At 38.9% G+C, this 22,657-nt stretch overlaps 1 protein-coding gene across 4 annotated transcripts in view; it reads left to right on the forward strand.

Annotated features, from left to right (window-relative positions):
* Positions 1-1,471: 1,471 nt before the first annotated feature.
* The window catches only part of LOC129728470 (cadherin-99C), a 382,935-nt gene continuing 361,749 nt past the window's right edge, over positions 1,472-22,657 (forward strand). For all 4 annotated transcript variants that reach the window (XM_055686940.1, XM_055687031.1, XM_055687089.1 and 1 more), the window contains exon 1: positions 1,472-2,576. The gene's annotated coding sequence lies outside the window, so the exon portion shown is untranslated. The remainder of the gene's footprint in view (positions 2,577-22,657) is intronic.

The raw sequence follows: 22,657 nt of genomic DNA on the forward strand, positions 1-22,657 counted from the left end.
CAGTGCAGAACAAGTTATGCAAAAAATGGTTCCTTAAATCGCATGATGCGTCAATATAATCTACATTGCGAAGCCATTGGTAACATGTCAATATGTAAGACTAACATTATAAACATGAAAAGTAACAACTGTAATGAAATATTGATGTAATCCACATTTTCTTGACGAAATCAATAAATTAATAAATAAGAAACAGCAAATAAACATCAGAGTTGTATCTAAATCTAAATATAAAAAGAAATATAAATTTTCGTCAAAACCGTTCATTTGTGCACAATACGATAGATACGATTAAAGTGCAAACAAGAAATATCATTGTTATGCTCAGAAACAGGTACCGATGTTATGCTTCCGCACTCACTAGAGATGATTGCGTTACAGCAAACGATGAAAAGTTACCCTACTTTCGTCTTGAGAGATTTGCAACAGATTTGCTGGGTGTTATTCCTACATAGGAAGTAAGTAAATAGACTTTTTCGCAACTTGTCCAGCTGAAATTGTTTGCAGTGAAGAATCAGCTCAATTTGTATGGGTTCATGTCGAGTGTTTAAATAGGGACAAACCTTGATGGGTAAATTAATGCCAAAATCATATCAACTATCTCGAAAGCGGTTATGTTTGTAAGCAAAGCTAAATAGAAGAAGGTTGTTAATCCACTGCAAAAAAAACATTCTAAGTCCCCTGCACAGAGCAGGTATCCATTAAGTCATCATTTCACGACAAATATACTATTTTCAAAACGTTCAAACCGCTCGCTACATGGCGACACTGCACATGCACAGCTCTTTTTACAATGAAGTTCATTCGCGGCAATGAATATGCATATCGAATTCGCGCCCGTATTGCGTTCACTTTTCGTTAATTACTTTGTTCTGTGTCTGCTGCCAGCAATCCGAGTCCGAAAGGTACAGGTGTGCGGTGAACTCACACCGCAACAGAAGGTAAACAAATGAGCATAAATGCTGATCAAAGCAAAGCAGAAAGCGGAGGCAGCACACGAGGTGACGTGACCGAAGCAAAAGAAAGTTGCACAAAAACCGGTTTGCTTCGGTGTGTTGTTGTTCTGTTGACTGTTTACACTGCACTCTCATGTTCCGAGTTTGTCTCTCGCAGGTTTCCGTGGGAAGCAGCTGGGTTGCCAGTCGCCAGGAATGTTGTCACCTATTCGTGATGGCATACAAAATAGATTAGTCCAGGTACGAACGATTGTAATCATACATTTTGTTTTGAATGAAACTGGATTGAATCTATTCTTTTAAGCAGCAAATAGATTGTCACGTACCGGTTTTAGGCTCCTCAATCTGGCAGCACTGGACGTCGCTTGGCCGGAGAGGACGAGAGCACATGAGTCAAGCCAGCGTCACCCATCATGACATCGCTGAACGGCAACGGCGGCCCAGGCTAACTTCCATGAATGGTGAGAGTCAAGAAAACTGGTTCATTGTGGTTGCCGCCAGGTTGGGGAATCGCCTGCCAGTCTGGTTTGAGCTTGGTTACGGTGTAGATCGGCGACCCTGTATCTGTTGCGTTTGCGAGTGTGTCGTTCATTTGTGGTTTTTTAATTTGCAGAAAAAACAATAACCCAGTCTGTCGATGGATTGTAGCTAGTAGAACAACGGTGATTGTGTTTTTTGTTTACGAAATTTCAATCGTGTTCATTTGTTGTAGCGAAAAAGCATTTTACCAAGCCTTTTTTCTGCATTTGAAAGTGCCTAGTTAGTTCGGTGTAGTGCAGCAGGTGTTTTCCGGTTGTTTCGGTTTTTAGGGAGGTTAAGATTTGACCTGCTTCTCAAAAACTCGCCGAGTGAGTTTATGTGTCCCCGGGCGAAAGAAAGTCTCCGATAGCCTGGTCTGTTAATTAAAGACAAAAAAGGAAGTGTCAATATTAACGACATCCTCAGGCGAATAGAGTGAGAGTGATTCGCCCCAAAGGGAGAGAGTGATCGGAAGATGATGTAGGCAAGTGCGAAGTTGAAGTGTGTCAACCGATGCTGTTGGGCTCGAAGGATGAAAGTTATTCATTCATTTGATGACATATTTGTGTAGGCTTCGGTCCCAGATTTGCAAGGAAAATATCTCTTCTTCTGGTCTGGTTGTTTCCGTTGAGGGGGTAAGCGAAGAAGAAGCGATTGTGCTGACAAGTGGTAGTTCAAAGTTCCGACAGTGCGCTCAGTTGGTGCAATGGAAAGGAATGCCTGCGCCCAGGTGAAGAAACGAATGCTATCCAACGTGTCACAGCGAAGGTGTAAGTGGTGAAAACGAAGAAGATCTATCAACTGCAGGCTGGTACGATTGTGATTGAGAAAAGTAAAGTAGATTAAAGCTGGCGGTCCGAGTATAGAACCTGGAAGGCCAATAAGCGCGTGCGTTGTAACTGTGGCTCTGTGTTAAGCTCAATAAAATACCACTCGAGGGAATGTTCCGAGTAAAACTATCTGCAGAATGCATGAGGATTAGCCAGGAATTTAAAGGAGCGAAGCTTGATTTGTTTACTGATGCTGCACAGATGACTGCTGTCTGGTGAATACTGAACAATTGCTGAATAGTACGCTGCGGATAGTTTCTTTCAATATAAGGTACGTTTTGTTGCTCCTAATTCGATGGATTTCATTACTTGTGAATAGAGATTTTGCTCCATAATGTTGGGAATTTCGTTTGGTTTGTGTTTCCATTACAGGGATCAGTGGTTTAAATCTGTTGAAGCGCAAGTCTCTATCAATTGCTAAAGGTTTATGTTTTGCATTCAAAATAAGTGCTTGGAATCATGTAGCACTGTTACTAGAATTCAGATCATTCAGTTGTGATGGTAACAATAAATCGAATTTTAAGCTTCTTATAGATTTACCACGGTTCCCCCTGTTGGTATTACAGTGCGAAAAGCTAACGCGTAAGAGATATTTTTTAAATGGCGACCTTACCGTTTCAATGGAAGCTGCTGAGCGATCTGTCTTCGGTAGAATTCTCAACCGGTTCTGACCTACGCGCTTAACCTCAACCGCCGTCGGAGCCACAAATGAAGTAGCTTTTTCTGTGATGCCTTTAACGATGTCATAAATCAAAAGATGGGATGTGGTTCGCTACAATTCTTTCCAGTTCATCATATCTTCGCCGAGAAGTTGCCCGAAAAAGTCACATCCCGTCACTGGTTTTCAATGCGCTGGGATTTGCGTTCGGTTGGATTCATATGTATGTGTGTGGGAGAGGAAAGATGAGACGTACCGTTGCTACCATGGCTGGGGACGTGACTTTGTGCCATCTTTCTACTATGCTCCGTCAGACGACCTGCGGTGACGGGTTGGACCTTTGTAACAGTACATAGAACCAGGTGTAGAATAGTGGTGTACTGGTTATTCACCGAAATGAAGACGGCTGCTCCTTTGTCCCGGGTGATTGACACTATGGTTACCGAAAAAGTATGTATTCATATTTCTACTTAACTCTGATCGTCTAATTAAAATTCTTGAATGCGACATTCCTCGAAAGTATTGTTCGGACTGGAAACAGATCACTTTTCTGTTCGAGAACTTGTCTCCTAAAATATGGGAACTTGAAAATAAGCTTTCCCGGAAGCTGGTCGAAGGCGAAGAAACGAACCCGTCTTTCTTTACAATCGTGCTGGAAGAGCTCAGGGCTCATGATTGATTAGATGCGTCATAGAGTATTCTATGTCACATTTGCCGCATGTCTGACAGTTTCTGGATATCGATCCAGCTGATGTTGGTTTCAATCATTCTCATTAGCAGGACAGATTTTTTGATTTATTATTGCGAATTGTTACGACCGAAGCATATCAAGTGTTTGCCCTTTGACAGAATGGAATTTCATGTAAAACAATTGACGTTTGTTAAAAATGTTATGTACACGGCAAGGGAGATCGTAAATTTCGGTGGATCTGTGGGAAAGTAAATTTATTTATTGGCAGTTTGTGAACTGTGATATTCTAAGTGACCCTAGAATTTGTGTGGCACTGCAACAAGCTACAATGCGTATTATGATGTTATATGTTGGTTTTATATTAGCTAGTCTCCCTTGCAGGCACCGTGTAAATATTACACTCAGTTTTCGCTACCTCTGTTATCATTTTTATGACAAGAGTTTCCGTGGTAGATCCAAATCAGTAAAATAGCACAGTAAATCAACTGAATGAGGCCGAGAGTTACCCACCATTCACATAATACAAGTTTAGTGATTCAATACTTCAAAGATCAATAGGGAAACCAGCTATGTGCTTGTAATCAGGTGGGAAGAGAGAAGAGGTGCTAGCGTAATCTTTGCTGTTTAGCGACCGTGTTAACCTCTGCATCTCCACAAAGGTCACAGAAAGGAGATTTTTGCTTGTAGGGAAAGGTACGTTGGTTCAGGATTCATCTCTCTGTGAAATGCAAAATATTGCAGCATGCACGATGTGGATCCGATTTAAACCAGGCTGTTGAGGCCACGCACAAATGTATGTGGTTTACTTGGAAGATATACAAAAGTTATTATGCTTTCATGTTTAGAACCGAGGTAAACCAGTAAACGACGGGAATGCTATTGAGGCCACCCACGAGTGTATGTTGTTTGTATAAATTTTAAGTAAATTATAAAAGTGTATCAAATTCTACGACTCGACACCGGTTTGAATCAAGAGTAAACCTTATTCAATAAAATATTAGTGAAAATATCTATTACTTTGTATTCAGTTTCAATTGATGTTTTTTTCTATTTTCCAAAAAGCGTCGTACACAAATTGACTAACACATGAAAAAAGGGGGGATGCAGGTTAAGTTTGCGTTACCTATTTTTACATATGGAGAAGGCGGTGGGGGTAGTTGAAACGAATAATAAAAGTGCATTCATTTGTTAAACGGAAAAAATATCATATCTTTCGCCCACTTCCTTCAAGAACGTTTTTTTGCAAGTGAATGGATGGACTGTGTTTAATAAAAAGGGCTAATGTTCCGTTCTGTGTGTCTTCTTGATTGAAAATATAAGGACTAGCTGATGTTGTATCATTCGTCATGCATTATGCTAATTTTTTTTGAGTTTCATAATGCTTCAAAATTGCTCCAGATATCGATTTTGGTAGATTTCGATATTTTCCCAAAATTATTGTTTATTCATTTGGTATTCCGTCAAAATAACATGGCCTGAACACAAAGGTCATTGGCTTCCGCTTTCCAATCCCCCAATCCCTGGGACACCGTGTACTCCCTACTAGTTATCACTCTACCTGGTCTACCCATTTTGCCCGTTACGCCCCTGATCATCTTCTTCCTACCGGATTTGAGACAAGGTAATTGTCCGGCATTCTTGCAACATGCCCTGCTCAGCGTATCCTTCCAGCTTTAGCCACCTTTTGAATGCTGGGTTCGCCATTGAGTTGCGCGAGCTCATGATTCATCATTCGCCTCCACATTCTGTTCTCTTGCACGCCGCCAAAGATAATCCTTAGTATCCGTCGCTCGAAAACTCCGAGCACTCGCAGATTCTCCACGAGCTTTGTCCACGTTTCATGCCCGTAGAGAACAATCGGTCTCATGAGCGTTTTGTTCAGGTTACACTTTGTGCGGGGGCTTAGTCTGTTCGCAATTGCTTGTGGAGCCCATAGTAGGCACGACTCTCGCTAATAATCTGATCTCACGGCTGGTATCATTGTCCTCAGTTACCAGTAAGCCAAGATAGACAAACTCGTCGACTACCTCGAACTCATCGTCGCCGATTGTAAGGCTACTGCCTAGGCGTTGTCGGTCAGCTTCGGTTCCGCCGGCTAGCATATACTCTGTTTTAAACATATTTACCTGCAACCCAATCCTCGCTGTTTCTCGTTTTAGTCTGATGTGCTGTTCTGCCGCCGCAGTTGTTCTGCCGACAATGTTCATATAACCAGCAAAGCAAACAAATCGACTGGATTTGTTGAATATCGTACTCCACGTGTTGATGTTCGCTCGCTTCATTACACGATGTAGCGCAATGTTGAATAGCAGGCTAAAGAAACCACCACCTTGGCGAAGCCCACTGCGGGATTCAAATGGACGCAACAATCCACTCGAAATTCGTCCCATCCACCGTAGCCTTTATCAGTCTAAACAGCTTCTCCGAAAAGCTGTTTTCGTCTATTACCTTCCATAGCTCGCTTTGAAGTCGATGAATGGGTGGCACGAGGACGGTAGTCGGCCGTCCTTAACTTGGAGTACAGACGCCGTTTTGAGCCGCTCCCAACATGGAGGACAAACGCTCGAGAACTCAAAAGAGCTCTCCTTCCCTGTCAGCATAGACCAAGTTCCGACCGGATCTTCCCTTGGTTGCTCGTATTCCAGCTAGCACCGCGTGGAGGTCGGGGGCTTGGGACCACGTGCGAGGTCTGTTTTATTCTTGTAGGTGCACTTGGTACCGATGATACGCAATATTTAGAGAAATGGAACATACAACATACAATTGTTTTGGACTTAAAATATTAATATTAATGCAATAGTTGGCAACGGAAATCCTTCGGTCATCCAAGGTTAAAACAGTTTTAGCAAAAGTTGGATTTCGGCTGTCTTTGTGAGGAAAAGTCCTAGAGATGTATGTTATTCGGCAAAAACGTGTGTTTTATGTGCCCCAATGGTTCCTGAGAACAACGAACTACTCATGCATCATCAATCATAGTAACCCATGAGTTAGCAAAAAAATTTAATAGCTCTATCAGTCAAACTCTAACTGTGATGGCGAAAAAAATGAAGCTACTCCGTTCAGGAGTGTGCGTGTTCAAAGAACGGTATCCCGCCACGTTAAAAACGGTGATCGTGCGGCACTTTGTGGACGCCGGGTATGCCCGATCCGGCATCTACTACATCTTAAAATTATTGGACAACGATCAGAGCATCGAAAAAAAACCTGGTTCCGGACGGCCAACGACCTTGAGCGACAAGAAGCTTCAAAGGATGCTGAAGAGGAAGACCGAGAGAAAAGTGGCAATATCGCTGCGTGCACTTGGCCGGGAGGTTGGTGCATGCGATAAAACAGTGAAAAAGTATCTGGAGAACATGGACATACATGTCAGGAAGCGGTAGTCCCGTCCACTGGTCTCGGAGCTGCAGGCAATGACGACGCAGCGACAGCGGTTGAATAAGATGGTAAAGTTGATTTTCCCGGCGAATCGCGACGTGATAGTGGTGATGGACGATGAGACCTATCTCACCCTGGATGGCAACGACTGGCAGGGTACTTCGTATTTCACTTCTTCCACGAAGGAAGTGAGCACCAAGGTGAAGCCTATTTCACAGACCAAGTTCCCCAAGAAGGTGCGGCTATGGCTGACAATCAACGAGAAGAGGATTTCAAAGTTGCTCTTCTTCCGCTCCGGGCTGGCCGTGAACGGGGAAATTTATAGTACGAAGTGCATGCCAGAAGTTGCGTCGTTCATCAACAAATACCATAAGGACGAAGACACGGTGTTCTGGCAAGATTTGGCGTCGGCCCCCTACTCGAAGCGATCGTTGGTACCGGAGTCGGCGAATCCGCCCAATGTCCCCCAGCTGCATCCCATCGAGAATTTCTGAGCAAATTTGAGGCGCAAGATCAATTCCAACAGTACTGTAGCGAAAACGGAGGAAGAATTTAAAAAAAAAAACGAAGAAAGAGCTTAAAAACATGCCTACACGCATGCCTTTGTCCGCCATGGCGAATTGCCCGGTTAACTGCCGGAAGGCCGCACGCAAGGACGTAATATTTTTTTTACAAGGAAGCTGACATGATTACCTTTTATGGGAAATTTATCCAACTAAATTATCTGTCTTAGTTTTTTTTCATCACCATCTGAAAAAAGTCCATTTTTTACCGCAAACGTTAAAATGCATTTTACAAAAGTTAAGTACGAACAACTAAATTTTGGCCCCTATTGCAAAAGACGAGGCGAGCAAAATGTTTTATCAGGGAACGCGAGTGAAACTTGGCTGGTGACAGCTGAGTTACAGACGGCCTACTCGTCCAAAATCCAGCCGACCCGATCGCCTCGTCTATTCGAACATGGGCCTCTAAGTAACTCTCAAAAAATACCCCTGTGTACCAAATGAAAATGAGAATTTTGTTTATTCAGTAAAGTTTCATATTTTAACAGGGTGGTAACGTAAAAGTGATACACTTTATTTATGTCATAAAACTCGAACCAGTTTTTATTTCTCTTCGGAATCGATTTCTATAACATTTATAAGTAGTAAAATTACTATGTACTTAGTTGAGTTTAAATCTTTTACCTTTGTGTTTGATAATGGCCCGTAGACGCTTTCCGAAGTCATTTCAGGCCGCACGCACAACTTAGTCCGGCATTCGTCCCAAATCTTCACCAAACGTTTTTTAAATGTGTCCAAACTCAAATGCCTAATGTCATCCAACTTTCCATAGCATGGATACTGAAGTCTAGCGGGCTCAAATCCGGTGACGATACAGGCCATTCAGATGCACTGATGAAACAAGGCAAATTCTACTTACACCATTTTTGAACGATCAATGCCTTATGCGCTGATGCTGAATCCTGTTGAAAGCAAAAACTGTCTTTCCCAGTACTTTAGCGCAAGGATGGAAATGGCCTTTGAGAGCGTGTTGCAAGTATTACTCTTTGTTTATTTTCACGCCTCTGTCAATGAATAGCAATGGTGATTTCCCTTTGGTCGATATACCTTCCCAAACCATCACAGCTGACGCATTTTGATATCTTTCGACTACTCCTTCATCATTCGTTGTTTTGCTCTCGTCTCGATTAGACGCAAATTGTTCATCTCCGTTTGAGTTCGCAAAATAACAATACACGAGTTATCGTACGGGTGTTTTTTGTCGATTAGTTCTTGTGCTGCGCGATAACAATAGCCTGCAGTTTATCGGCAGAAACATCTTCTGCACACTGATAGGGGCAGACTACCCCGCCAGTGATCTGATACGCAGCTGATATATCAGCAAGAATAATTCTTCCGCACCGCTGTTACCCCGCTAGCAGCACGGACCACCATACGATCGAGCGAGTGGAAGTCAACTACAAGTGGCATCTACAAGGTCGCGTGTAGGATACGGCCACTGTGTCACAACACGAAGCTTAATCGTCATTGTTTGTTCTGCGGAGACGCTCGATTAATCCTACTATCAGCCGTGAAGTCGTGACTTAGGCGTTCAGTGAAGTATTCACTTTAGAATTTTTATCATTATTATTAATATTATTATTATTATTATTATTGTTATTATTATAATTATTATTATTATTGTTATTATTATTATTATTATTATTATTATTATTATTATTATTATTATTATTATTATTATTATTATTATTATTATTATTATTATTATTATTATTATTATTATTATTATTATTATTATTATTATTTTTATTATTATTATTATTATTATTATTATTATTATTATTATTATTATTATTATTATTATTATTATTATTATTATTATTATTACTATTATTATTATTATTATTTTTATTATTATTATTATTATTATTATTATTATTATTATTATTATTATTATTATTATTATTATTATTATTATTATTATTATTATTATTATTATTATTATTATTATTATTATTATTATTATTATTATTATTATTATTATTATTATTATTATTATTATTATTATTATTATTATTATTGTTATTATTATTATTATTATTATTATCCGAATTTCGCACTTCTCAGCATATTGCTGGAACATTTCACCTACCCCGGGCTATCTTGAATGCCAAAGGGGTTAGGCTCGGTGGATTCGTCAAGTTTGATCCTAATCCTAATACCGTCTGCTTTAGTTGGATGTGTTGTGGTGGTTCAGAAACCTTCGTACCGTGTTGCAGGTCCCAAGAACCACTGCTTTCTGTATGCTGTGTAGTTCATTTCTCAGCTCCAGCTCTTCCAGGGAATTTATAAGGGCATAGGGAACCAGTCCAGTAGCAGAGATTACTACCGGGACTATACGTACACCCTCAAGGTGCCACATCTGCCTCAACTCCTCAGCCAAATCGTGGTATTTTGTAATCTTGGTCGAGAGTGTTGATTGGACATTACGATCTAACGGTACAGCGATGTCGATGATGGTTACCCGCTTCATCCTTTTGTCGTAGACCACAATGTCGGGACGGTTGGCACGTATCAGGACGTCCGTAGTGATCTCACGATCCCAGTACAATTTTACGCAGCTATTCTCCAGAACCGGACTCAGCAGGTACTTGTAGTGGGGCACATACTGGTTCACCAAATTGTGCTTCAGTGCAAGTTGTTGGTGCACAATTTTGGCGACCGCATTATGTCGACCGAGATAGGCTGCCTCTGCTAACGCCTGACAACCTGCGACGACATGTTCGATCGTTTCCCCTACCGCATTGCACTTTCTGCATCGATCTTCCACCTCTTCGTGCAATATGTACCTACGGTAGTTCTTCGTCGCAATGACCCGGTCCTGGATGGCTATCATAAAACCTCCTGTCTCCATAAAGAGATCAACTCGCACCAGCCACGCATTTGATGCCACCTTATCAATATGTGTTTGAGCTAACTGATGTGGGTGCGTCCCATGCAGCTCTTTCAGCTTGCACGCTGCGATCTTCTCGTCCGTAGTTTTTACATCGCAGTTCAGCTGGTAGTCCTCTTGCGCCAGATGCAGGGCGCTGAACCCGTGGTCTGCTCCACAAACAGTGCGGTAGATTTCGTGACGATTCTGGCTTTCTACGAAGTACCTCCGCAACTGCTGTATCTGAAAAGCGCAGAGCGCTTGTATATCGGTGACACCCCTTCCTCCTTCAATACGTGGCAAGGTAACTCTTTCGGTTGCTGATTTTGGGTGGTGCATACGGATTTTGGTGAGCGACACTCGCAACGCGCGTTCTATCGCCTCCAAATCCGTTTTGGTCCATTTGACCACCCCGAAGCTATATGTCAACAATGGCACGGCAACGTGTTGATTGCTTTCGTTTTGTTGCCGGCTGAGAGGAAGGACTTCAAAATACGGCTGACACGATACAAGAACTTTTACTGCAGCTCTTTCTTGATCGCGGTGTGGTGAATACCTTTCAGTTGCAGGAAACCCAAGTATTTGTACGATTCACCTTCAGCCATACTTCGAATTTCATCTCGTTCGTTGATGCGGAAACTGTCGGCGTCCACTAATTTGCCTCGATGAAGGTTGACAAGTCGGCATTTGTCGACACCAAACTCCATCCGGATATCGTTACTGAACGTTGTCACCACCTGTAACAGATGGCGCAGCTTCTCCTTTGATTCCGCAAACAACTTCAAATCATCCATGTAGTAGGTGTGGGTTACTTTTGTACTTATAGTCCCACTTTTCAATTGATAGCCATAGCTGCATCGGTTGAGTGCTCTGCTAAGGGGGTTCATCGCGAGGCAAAACCATAGCGGACTGAAGGTGTCGCCTTGGAAAATCCCCCTCCTTATGCTGAGAGTTCTAGACCGTAACACTGTTGCTCCGTCGGTAACGTGGAGAGACGTGCTCCACATTCCCATTGCGTGCTGCATCAACCTGATGACGCCATCGTCTATTTTATACAACTTCAGTACCCTTATGAGGTACGAGTGAGGTACCGAGTCGTATGCCTTCTTATAGTCGATGTACGCCATACCAAGGTTTCGTTTGCTTCGGCTTGCCTGGCCAACAATAACCGCATCAATGATGACCTGATCTTTGCAGCCTTGCGTGTTTTTGCGGCAGCCTTTCTGTTCCTCAGTCATCACTCTGTTCACCTCGCAATGGTCCTGCACTTTTCGAGTGATTACCGACGAGAGCACTTTATACAGACTTGAGAGACATGTTATTGGTCTGTACTTAGCTGGATTAGCCGTGTTACGATCCTTCGGTAGGAGATAGGTTACCCCTTTCGTGATGAATTCTGGTAACTCCTGGGGGTCTCTTAGCACCATGTTGAAGCATTCCGCTAGTCGTCCGTGGGCTGCTGACAGTTTTTTATACCAGAAGTTGTGCACAAAATCTGGTCCGGGTGCGGCCCAATTCCTGGTATACCGCGTAGCCTCCCGGATATCCTGGGTGGTTACTACTGCAGCAGCCATGCGTTCAGTTCCATCACAATGCTCTTCCTCTCCTACCAACGACATCCCGCTGTCATTGTGTTGAGCGGGGTTCTCCCATAAATTGGCCCAGAACTGTGTAAATTCGCCAATCTCCGGAAGCCCCTCGCTATTGGGTTTGTCATTCCTGATGTGGTTATGAAACTCTCTCTCGTTCGTGCTGAACATCCGATTTTCTTTCTTCCGTCTCGAACATTCACCATAACGCCGCATCCGTTTTGCAAGAGCACTCAACCGTTGTACATGGGTGTCGAGAATCTCCGTGATTTTGAGTTCACTGAGATCTCGGAGCTCTGCGGGCTTTACGATTTCCGCTATTTGACGAACCAGCCTCCTTGATCGGTTTCCCCTCGTGTACTTTGTCAACCGACCGATTTTTACCCGCAAAGTTGCAATCCTAAATTCCAGTCGTCGCATCCATGCGGGCTTCTGTGCACTGGGACAGGGACGACCTTCACCGTTACCTTGGGGAAAGGTCCGTAGTCCCAGGGTTCTCACGACGGCTACAGCTGCGCAATGCACTATAAACTGCAGCTCCTCAAGGTTCTCAGCGGCTTCCGAATACTGTGGCAAAATATCCTCATTGAAGGTTCTTACTGCATTCGTCAGCCGGTAGGAATACTGTAGTTTTGGTATTCTGTGTCGGGAAGTTGGGTCTGTTCCCCGAAACTGTGTAACCGCTGTGTCCATCTAGAAAGCTAGTTCGTCTCGTAGTTGTTGTCGTTGTTGGTCCATTATTTGTTCCGAAGCGCGTAGCTCCTCCACTGCCGTGTTTATCGATGCATTTTGTTCCGGCTCCTCACTCGCAACCGATGCATCATGCCCTGCAGAACTCCTGCTCGACGTATCGCTCGATCCATTCCCTTCCCTTAACTTCCTCTGCACTCCCAGCCTGATGGTGTCCAGCTCCGTCACAGTGAGCATATTGTTGGATAGTATTGCTCGCTGTCGGCTGTACAACTTGTTCCGGTCAAGCTGGTTGGCAAACCGAGGGTACTGCACGCTGGCCGCTCGCTCTGTCCCCTGTTCCAGGACCAGCTCCAGTAAGGGCTCCCTCCTCGGGCGATCGCATTGGCCTATTTCTTCTATGTCGTGTCTCCATTCTGGGTTCACTTTTTTAATCGGAAGCCTCACCGATTGGTAGGGTTTTGGGCTTAGGTACTTATAGCGGTACCAGCTCGCTTGTCAGGACTGGTTTTCGGATATTGTGGTATTTCTAGGGAGCTCAACAAAGCCCATTGTTAGGCCCCGCCACATCCATAGACCATCCTCGCTGCTTGTCCGGGATTGCTTATTCAAGTATTCGCAACTAACCATTATATTTAATGGCCGTATCGTTATCCGCAACCTACGACCCGCTCGGCAGCTAGCAGCTAAGCCCCGTCGAGCCTCTAATAATAATACCTCTAATAATAATACCTTCTCAAACGGTATTATTATTATTATTATTATTATTATTATTATTATTATTATTATTATTATTATTATTATTATTATTATTATTATTATTATTATTATTATTATTATTATTATTATTATTATTATTATTATTATTATTATTATTATTATTATTATTATTATTATTATTATTATTATTATTATTATTATTATTATTATTATTATTATTATTATTATTATTATTATTATTATTATTATTATTATTATTATTATTATTATTATTATTATTATTATTATTATTATTATTATTATTATTATTATTATTATTATTATTATTATTATTATTATTATTATTATTATTATTATTATTATTATTATTATTATTATTATTATTATTATTATTATTATTATTATTATTATTATTATTATTATTATTATTATTATTATTATTATTATTATTATTATTATTATTATTATTATTATTATTATTATTATTATTATTATTATTATTATTATTATTATTATTATTATTATTATTATTATTATTATTATTATTATTATTATTATTATTATTATTATTATTATTATTATTATTATTATTATTATAATTATTATTATTATTATTATTATTATTATTATTATTATTATTATTATTATTATTATTATTATTATTATTATTATTATTATTATTATTATTATTATTATTATTATTATTATTATTATTATTATTATTATTATTATTATTATTATTATTATTATTATTATTATTATTATTATTATTATTATTATTATTATTATTATTATTATTATTATTATTATTTTTATTATTATTATTATTATTATTATTATAATTATTATTATTATTATTATTATTATTATTATTATTATTATTATTATTATTATTATTATTATTATTATTATTATTATTATTATTATTATTATTATTATTATTATTATTATAATTATTATTATTATTATTATTATTATTATTATTATTATTATTATTATTATTATTATTATTATTATTATTATTATTATTATTATTATTATTATTATTATTATTATTATTATTATTATTATTATTATTATTATTATTATTATTATTATTATTATTATTATTATTATTATTATTATTATTAGTATTATTATTATTATTATTATTATTATTATTATTATTATTATTATTATTATTATTATTATTATTATTATTATTATTATTATTATTATTATTATTATTATTATTATTATTATTATTATTATTATTATTATTATTATTATTATTATTTTTATTATTATTATTTTTATTATTATTATTATTATTATTATTATTATTATTATTATTATTATTATTATTATTATTATTATTATTATTATTATTATTATTTTTATTATTATTATTATTATTATTATTATTATTATTATTATTATTATTATTATTATTATTATTATTATTATTATTATTATTATTATTATTATTATTATTATTATTATTATTATTATTATTATTATTATTATTATTATTATTATTATTATTATTATTATTATTATTATTATTATTATTATTATTATTATTATTATTATTATTATTATTATTATTATTATTATTATTATTATTATTATTATTATTATTATTATTATTATTATTATTATTATTATTATTATTATTATTATTATTATTATTATTATTATTATTATTATTATTATTATTATTATTATTATTATTATTATTATTATTATTATTATTATTATTATTATTATTATTATTATTATTATTATTATTATTATTATTATTATTATTATTATTATTATTATTATTATTATTATTATTATTATTATTATTATTATTATTATTATTATTATTATTATTATTATTATTATTATTATTATTATTATTATTATTATTATTATTATTATTATTATTATTATTATTATTATTATTATTATTATTATTATTATTATTATTATTATTATTATTATTATTATTATTATTATTATTATTATTATTATTATTATTATTATTATTATTATTATTATTATTATTATTATTATTATTATTATTATTATTATTATTATTATTATTATTATTATTATTATTATTATTATTATTATTATTATTATTATTATTATTATTATTATTATTATTATTATTGTTATTACTATTGTTATTAGTATTAGTATTACTGCCTTTTTTTATTTTGATCCATTGTAGTTTGAAAAATTGTTTTTAAAATTTAATAGCAACTACTTGACCCCCCACCCCACATTCGAATATTTATCGTTTGTGTGCGGTAGAGCGTAACGCTCCCGCAAAATGGACGACATGCAGGTGCAACTATTCCTGGATGTGGAAACAAATGGGGAAGAGATTGAGATCTCCCCCATCAATTCCCCTCTACCTTCCCCGCTACCTAGCCCCGTACCAAGGGTACCGGCAACACGGGTGAAAGCTTACCCAGATGCTTCGAAAGGTCCGTTCGTCCGAACAAACTGCGAGTTGTTGTGAGTAGCTTGAAGCAAGCTCGTGTACATCCCTGCCAAGGACGTGGAGATCGACGGTGTGGTTACCGGAGGAAGCCTCACGGTCGATGACATTTTGCGTCACGGGGTTGGCTGCTTCAAGAACCCCCTGATTCAAGATGTAAAGGTACTGGATGTCAAACAATTGCATTCAGTATCCATCGAAGAAGGGAAGAAGAAATTCTTCCCTTCGGATTCCTTCCGTGTAACATTCGCCGGATCCGCACTGCCGAACTACATCTCTTTGGACAGGGTTCGTCTGCCTGTACGCCTGTTCGTACCGCGGGTCATGCATTGCCAAAACTGCAAGCAGTTAGTTCATACAGCCACCTACTGCTGCAACAAGGCACGCTGCAGCAAGTGCGGAGGCAATCATGCTGAGACCGCTTGCAGTGAGAATACTGAAAAGTGTCTTTACTGCGAGGGAACTCGGCATGACCTTTCGGCGTGTCCCGCGTACAAACAGCGCGAGGAAAAAATTAAGCGTTCCCTCAAGGACCCCTCGACAGGAAACATCTTTTCCTTTTTGCCAACCGATGAGGGTACATCTGACGATCCTGTCGAAGGGTGTTCTTATGCCATACCAGAAGGATCTAGGAAGAGGAGAATGATCAACTCTCCTAATCTTTCTCGCAAAGGTCGCAAGATAACCCCTAGCGGAATGACCAATGAGCCAACACAAAAAGGAAGCGGTGAAGAAAAACCGAAGCAAGTACCTCCCGGTTTTAATTTTAAATCAAACCAGGAGTACCCACCGCTTCCTGGGGCACCAAAAACCCCTCGTGCACCCATTTCTCGATCAGAAGATAAAAAAGAAACAGGGTTCATAAAATTTTCTGATATTGTGGACTGGATATTTAAAACATTCAACATACCAGATCCCCTACAAAATATTCTTCTTGCCCTTCTTCCTACAGTGAAAACCTTTTTGAAGCAACTAGCAGCAACTTGGCCCCTCATTTCAGCTATCATATCTTTCGATGACAAATACGTCGAAAGAGGTTAGAAATTTTATCACTGTATTACAGTGGAATTGCAGAAGTATCATCCCCAAATTCGATCTATTTTCTCATTTAATAAATACATACAATTGTGACGCATTTGCGCTCTGTGAAACCTTTCTCAATTCAAACGATCAACTCAATTTCCACGATTTTAACATTATTCGTCGAGATCGAGACTCACACGGTGGAGGGGTACTTTTAGGGATTAAAAAGTGCTATTCCTTCTTCCGAATCGACCTCCCCTCGATCTCGAATATTGAAGTCGTTGCCATTCAAACGAATATGAATGGAAAAGACCTATGCCTTGTTTCGTTATATATCCCTCCATCCGCGCGGATTGAACAGAGGCATCTCACTGATATAGCAGAGTTGCTTCCCGCGATTTTTTTGATATTGGGAGATTTTAATTCTCACTGTTCGCTATGGGGGTCGCTATACGACGACAACCGATCTTCTTTAATCTGTAACTTAATCGACGACTTCAATATGACACTTTTGAATACTGGGGAAGCGACACGTGTACCTAATCCTCCAGCACGCGAAAGCGTGCTTGACCTATCCCTTTGCTCGACATCACTAGCGTTAGATTGCCAGTGGAAAGTAATCAATGATCCCCACGGTAGTGATCACCTACCAATCGTTATCTCAATTGCTAATGGGTCAACTCCAACGGATCCAATCAATATTGCGTATGACCTCACACGTAACATTGATTGGAAGTCCTATGAGACCATAATATCGCAAAGAATCAAGTCCCACGTGGAACTTCCTCCGGAGTAAGAATACGCGTTCCTTTCTGGCTTGATCATCGACGCCGCGACTCAAGCTCAGACGAAACCGATACCCGGGGTAACGATTAGACGGCGCCCTCCCTCCAAGTGGTGGGACAGAGTGCTCAGACCTGTACGCGCGGAGGTCCTCGGTGTATTTGGCCTTCCGAGAACAAGGCACTATCGATTTGCTCCGAAAGTACGATGTACTGGATAGACAAATGAAGAGCTTGATAAAAGCAAAAAAACGCGGATACTGGCGGCGGTTTGTGAACGCGTTGTCGAGGGAAACAGCGATGAGCACTCTTTGGGATACCGCCAGGCGCATGCGGAATCGTAACGTTTCGAATGAGTCCGAGGAGTATTCAGATCGCTGGATACTCGATTTCGCCAAAAAGGTCTGTCCGGACTCTGTCCCCGAACAGAAGACCTTTCGCGACGCGTTTATAGTAGCTACGGAAGAGCCTCTATTTTCGATGTTGGAATTTTCAATGGCTCTCCTCTCGTGCAACAATAAAGCTCCAGGGTTGGATAGAATTAAATTCAACTTGTTGAAGAATCTACCCGACTCTGCAAAAAGACGCTTGTTGAACTTGTTTAACAAGTTCCTTGAGCTAAACATTGTTCCGCACGACTGGAGGGAGGTAAAAGTCATTGCTATTCAAAAACCCGGAAAACCCGCCTCTGATCACAATTCTTATAGGCCGATTGCTATGCTCTCTTGCCTCCGGAAATTAATGGAGAAAATGATCCTCTTACGGTTAGACAAATGGGTCGAAACAAATGGTTTACTTTCAGATACTCAATTTGGCTTTCGCCGGGGCAAAGGAACGAACGATTGCCTAGCGTTGCTTTCTACCGAGATTCAACTCGCCTTTGCTCGAAAAGAGCAAATGGCTTCTGCATTCTTGGACATTAAGGGGGCTTTTGACTCTGTCTCTGTTAAAGTTTTAACCGAGAAACTTCATTCGCAGGGACTTTCACCAAATTTGAATAATTTTTTGCTCAATTTGTTGTCAGAAAAGCATATGTATTTTTCACATGGTGATTCGACAACTTCCCGAATTAGTTACATGGGTTTTCCCCAGGGCTCATGTTTAAGCCCTCTCTTATATAATTTTTACGTCAATGACATCGATAAATGTCTTGCAAATTCATGCACGCTACGGCAACTTGCAGACGATAGCGTTGTATTCATTACTGGAAGCGAGGCTAACGATCTGGAAGGACCATTGCAAGATACCTTAGACAATTTGTCTGAATGGGCTCTTAAGCTGGGTATCGAATTCTCTCCGGAGAAAACTGAGCTAGTCGTTTTTTCTAGGAAGCATAACCCAGCTCAGCTGCAGCTCCTACTAACGGGTAAAACAATCACTCAGGTTTTAGTCGCTAAATATCTCGGGGTCTGGTTCGACTCTAAATGCACCTGGGCTTGCCATATTAGGTGTCTGACACGAAAATGCCAACAGAGGATTAATTTTCTTCGTACGATTACCGGAACCTGGTGGGGAGCCCACCCAGGAGACCTTCTAAGGCTTTACCAAACAACGATATTGTCTGTAATTGAGTACGGGTGTTTCTGCTTCCGCTCCGCAACAAACACACATTTGATCAAACTGGAACGAATACAATATCGTTGTTTGCGTATTGCCTTAGGTTGCATGCAGTCGACCCATACGATGAGTCTTGAAGTGCGGGTATTGTTCCATTGAAACATCGTTTTTGGAATCTCTCATACCGGTTGCTAATTCGATGCACAGTTATGAACCCATTAGTAATTGAAAATTTCGAGAGGTTGGTCGACCTCAATCTCGAATCCAGATTTATGACTTTATATTTTGACTATATGGCTCAAGATATTAATCCTTCTTCATACGATTCCTCCAATGTCGCACTTTTGAATACTTCTAATAATGCTATATTCTTCGACACCACCATGAAACAAGACATTTCTGGTATCCCGGATCAATTGCGACCCCAAGAGATCCCTAAATTTTTTTCCAATAAGTTTAAACATGTTAGTTATGATAAAAGGTTTTACACTGACGGATCTAATCTAGATGAGTCCACTGGCTTCGGTGTTTTCCACGAAAATTTTACCGCCTCCTGCAAACTCGATGCTCCTGCTTCCGTGTACGTCGCAGAACTTGTTGCCATTCAGTACCCTCTTGGGATCATCGAAACCCTGCCCATAGACTACTACTTCATCTTCACAGACAGTCTCAGTGCCATTGAGGCTCTGCGATCGATGAAGACTGTGAAGCACACCCCGTATTTCCTGGGGAAAATACGGCGGTTTTTAAGTGCTTTAACAGATAAAAATTACCGGGTTACCTTAGCGTGGGTCCCTTCTCATTGTTCCATTCCGGGTAATGAAAAGGCTGACGCTTTAGCTAAGGTGGGTGCTATTGATGGCGATATTTATGTAAGACCAATTGCTTATGATGAATTTTATAGCATTTTGCGTCAGAGAACACTCAACAGTTGGCAATCATCATGGAACTCAGATGAACTGGGACGGTGGCTACATTCCATTTTTACTAAGGTATCGACGAAAGCATGGTTCGAGGGGTTGGATGTAGGTCGGGACTTCATTCGCGTGATGTCCAGACTTATGTCCGATCACTATACGTTAAACACGCATCTCTTTCGTATAGGGCTTGTAGACAGTAATCACTGCGTTTGTGGCGATGGCTACCATGACATCGAGCATGTTGTTTAGTCGTGTACCGAATACTGTGGTGTTAGGTCTGAGCTTATAGATTCCCTTCGGGCCCGAGGAAAACAACCGAACGCACCCGTTAGAGACATTCTGGGAAGCGGTGAACTCCAGTACATGACACAGTTATACGGGTTTATAAAAAATTCTGGCATGAAAATTTGATCTATTTGCTAGAATACAATCTCTGTTCACAAACTGAAACAGAATGATACACCCGACTGGAGACACTAAAACGAAGACTCGGCATCTCTATGTTTACGCAGACACCTCAGACCAAAACTGCTCAAATAGAACATCACTGGTTAGCCACGTACAAATGAATACATTCTGTAATATAAAATAGTTAAAAACAAAATTGTAACACCCCTCCTCTCACCTTAAATCCCCACTAGCTCGTAGTCGGCCGCGAGAATAAAAAAAAGGCCTCCCTCTTTTCCCTGCTAATTTAGAATTTAAAAAAAAATGTACTTGGCTCAGTTAAACATAAATTGTATCGTGCCGTGTTAAATAAACTATTTAAAAACTAAAAAAAAACTACTCTTTCATCGGCTGGTATATCACGAAGACATTCTTCATAAACACGGTCATTTTGCTGGTTCAAAGTTGCCATCAGAGTAAACAACTTTTCGTCCGAAAAAATAATGTAGGTCACAAGCAGCAACGTCTTCAGCAGCAACCGAGATCTAGCAACCCTGTCGGCAATATTTTACAGAGTTAATTCGTGAATTTTCTGCTTCCTTAAAGCTGAATATACAAAGTCCTTTTTGAGAACATTGTGCATGGAAGTGTGGCTCATAGTGATTTCACACGCCATTTTTCTTGCCTCCGTTTTTTCACCAGGTTTCTTCTCGGGAACAACCGTGCCTGTATCCTTGAAACGCTTGATGATCCTGTAGACCAGCGGTTCTCAACCTGGGGTACTCGAAAGCCTTCAGGGGATACGCGAAAGTAAAATCAGTAATGGCGGGCAGAGCAATTTTTCTCTAAAATACTTAATTTGTTTTTCAATCTTGCTCTTAAAACATGACTGTAGCAATCAAACAAACCATAGTTCAATTAGAAACCTACACAAGGCTACCACAACATCATCTACGTCTACATGATCTGTAGACGAATAATCTGCTTAAAACCAGATATGACAGCTTCCTCCTGATCTCGATGTTAGTCAATTCTTGCAGGTGCAAGGCCCTCATTTATTCTCCATTTGAATCCATTGCAATTTTCTTGAGAACGGAACTTATATGACGGCACTTATATGAAGGCACACCAAAGTCGTGAAGGTCTTCCACCTTTACCCTTTAGAGCCCAGTGCCGCCTTTTGACGGTCTTCAGTTGAACCTCTAAGCTTCAATAAGAACTTAAAAAATGTTTATAAATATTCATAGTGATTTTTTCGAAGTCCATCTAAAAATTAATTTGGGCACTAGAGAATTAAGGAATGTACGAATGCAGGAGGCTGGAGTTTCGTTGTATCCAAACGTAGTGCGAGGAGAACTGCGTTGTAGCAAACCATTCCTTTGATCGTAGGCTGTATTATAGTAAGCTATGAATAACTTTTGACACTTTGAAATTATGTGGGTCATTAACCCATTCCCGGTGGATGATGCCGTATGGCATCACCTGACTTCTAAACCTCGACTGTAGCTTAACAATTATACTTGCAGTTTTGAACTACAAAACTGAAAGATCGATCTAGAATAGGCAATTAAGTTTGTGTCAATTGTGCATGTAGTTGCTGAGTAATACGAGTTTGAAGGTCACTTTTCGAGGTAAAATCTGATTTCTCTCCACCGGGAATGGGTTAATACAAATGATTGTTCCGAAGACACCATTATACTAGGAAGAAAGCAAAAGGCGCTGAGGAATTCTGTTACAATTAGTGGTTAGTGTGTATGTCGAAAAAAAATTATTCGACATAAATGTCCACTATTTCGTGTTAATGTCAAATGTCATCGAGCACAAGATTTGTGCATCTTATAGTTATCTATATTTTTAGAAAAAAATTTCTCATTATTTTTCAACTTTTGTAAGCATTCTTTATTCTATCAATACCCATTTAGTAATATTTTTTATGCATAATAAACTTGTTTTATTAGGATAATGTATCGTTTTACAATTATCTTCTCCTCATTTTTTTTTTGAATTGTCACATGTCAGATATTTAAAAAAGAAATGAGATATTTGAGATAG

This window comes from Wyeomyia smithii, chromosome 1 (assembly GCF_029784165.1).
Source record: "Wyeomyia smithii strain HCP4-BCI-WySm-NY-G18 chromosome 1, ASM2978416v1, whole genome shotgun sequence".
Classification (NCBI taxonomy): Eukaryota; Metazoa; Arthropoda; class Insecta; order Diptera; family Culicidae; genus Wyeomyia; species Wyeomyia smithii.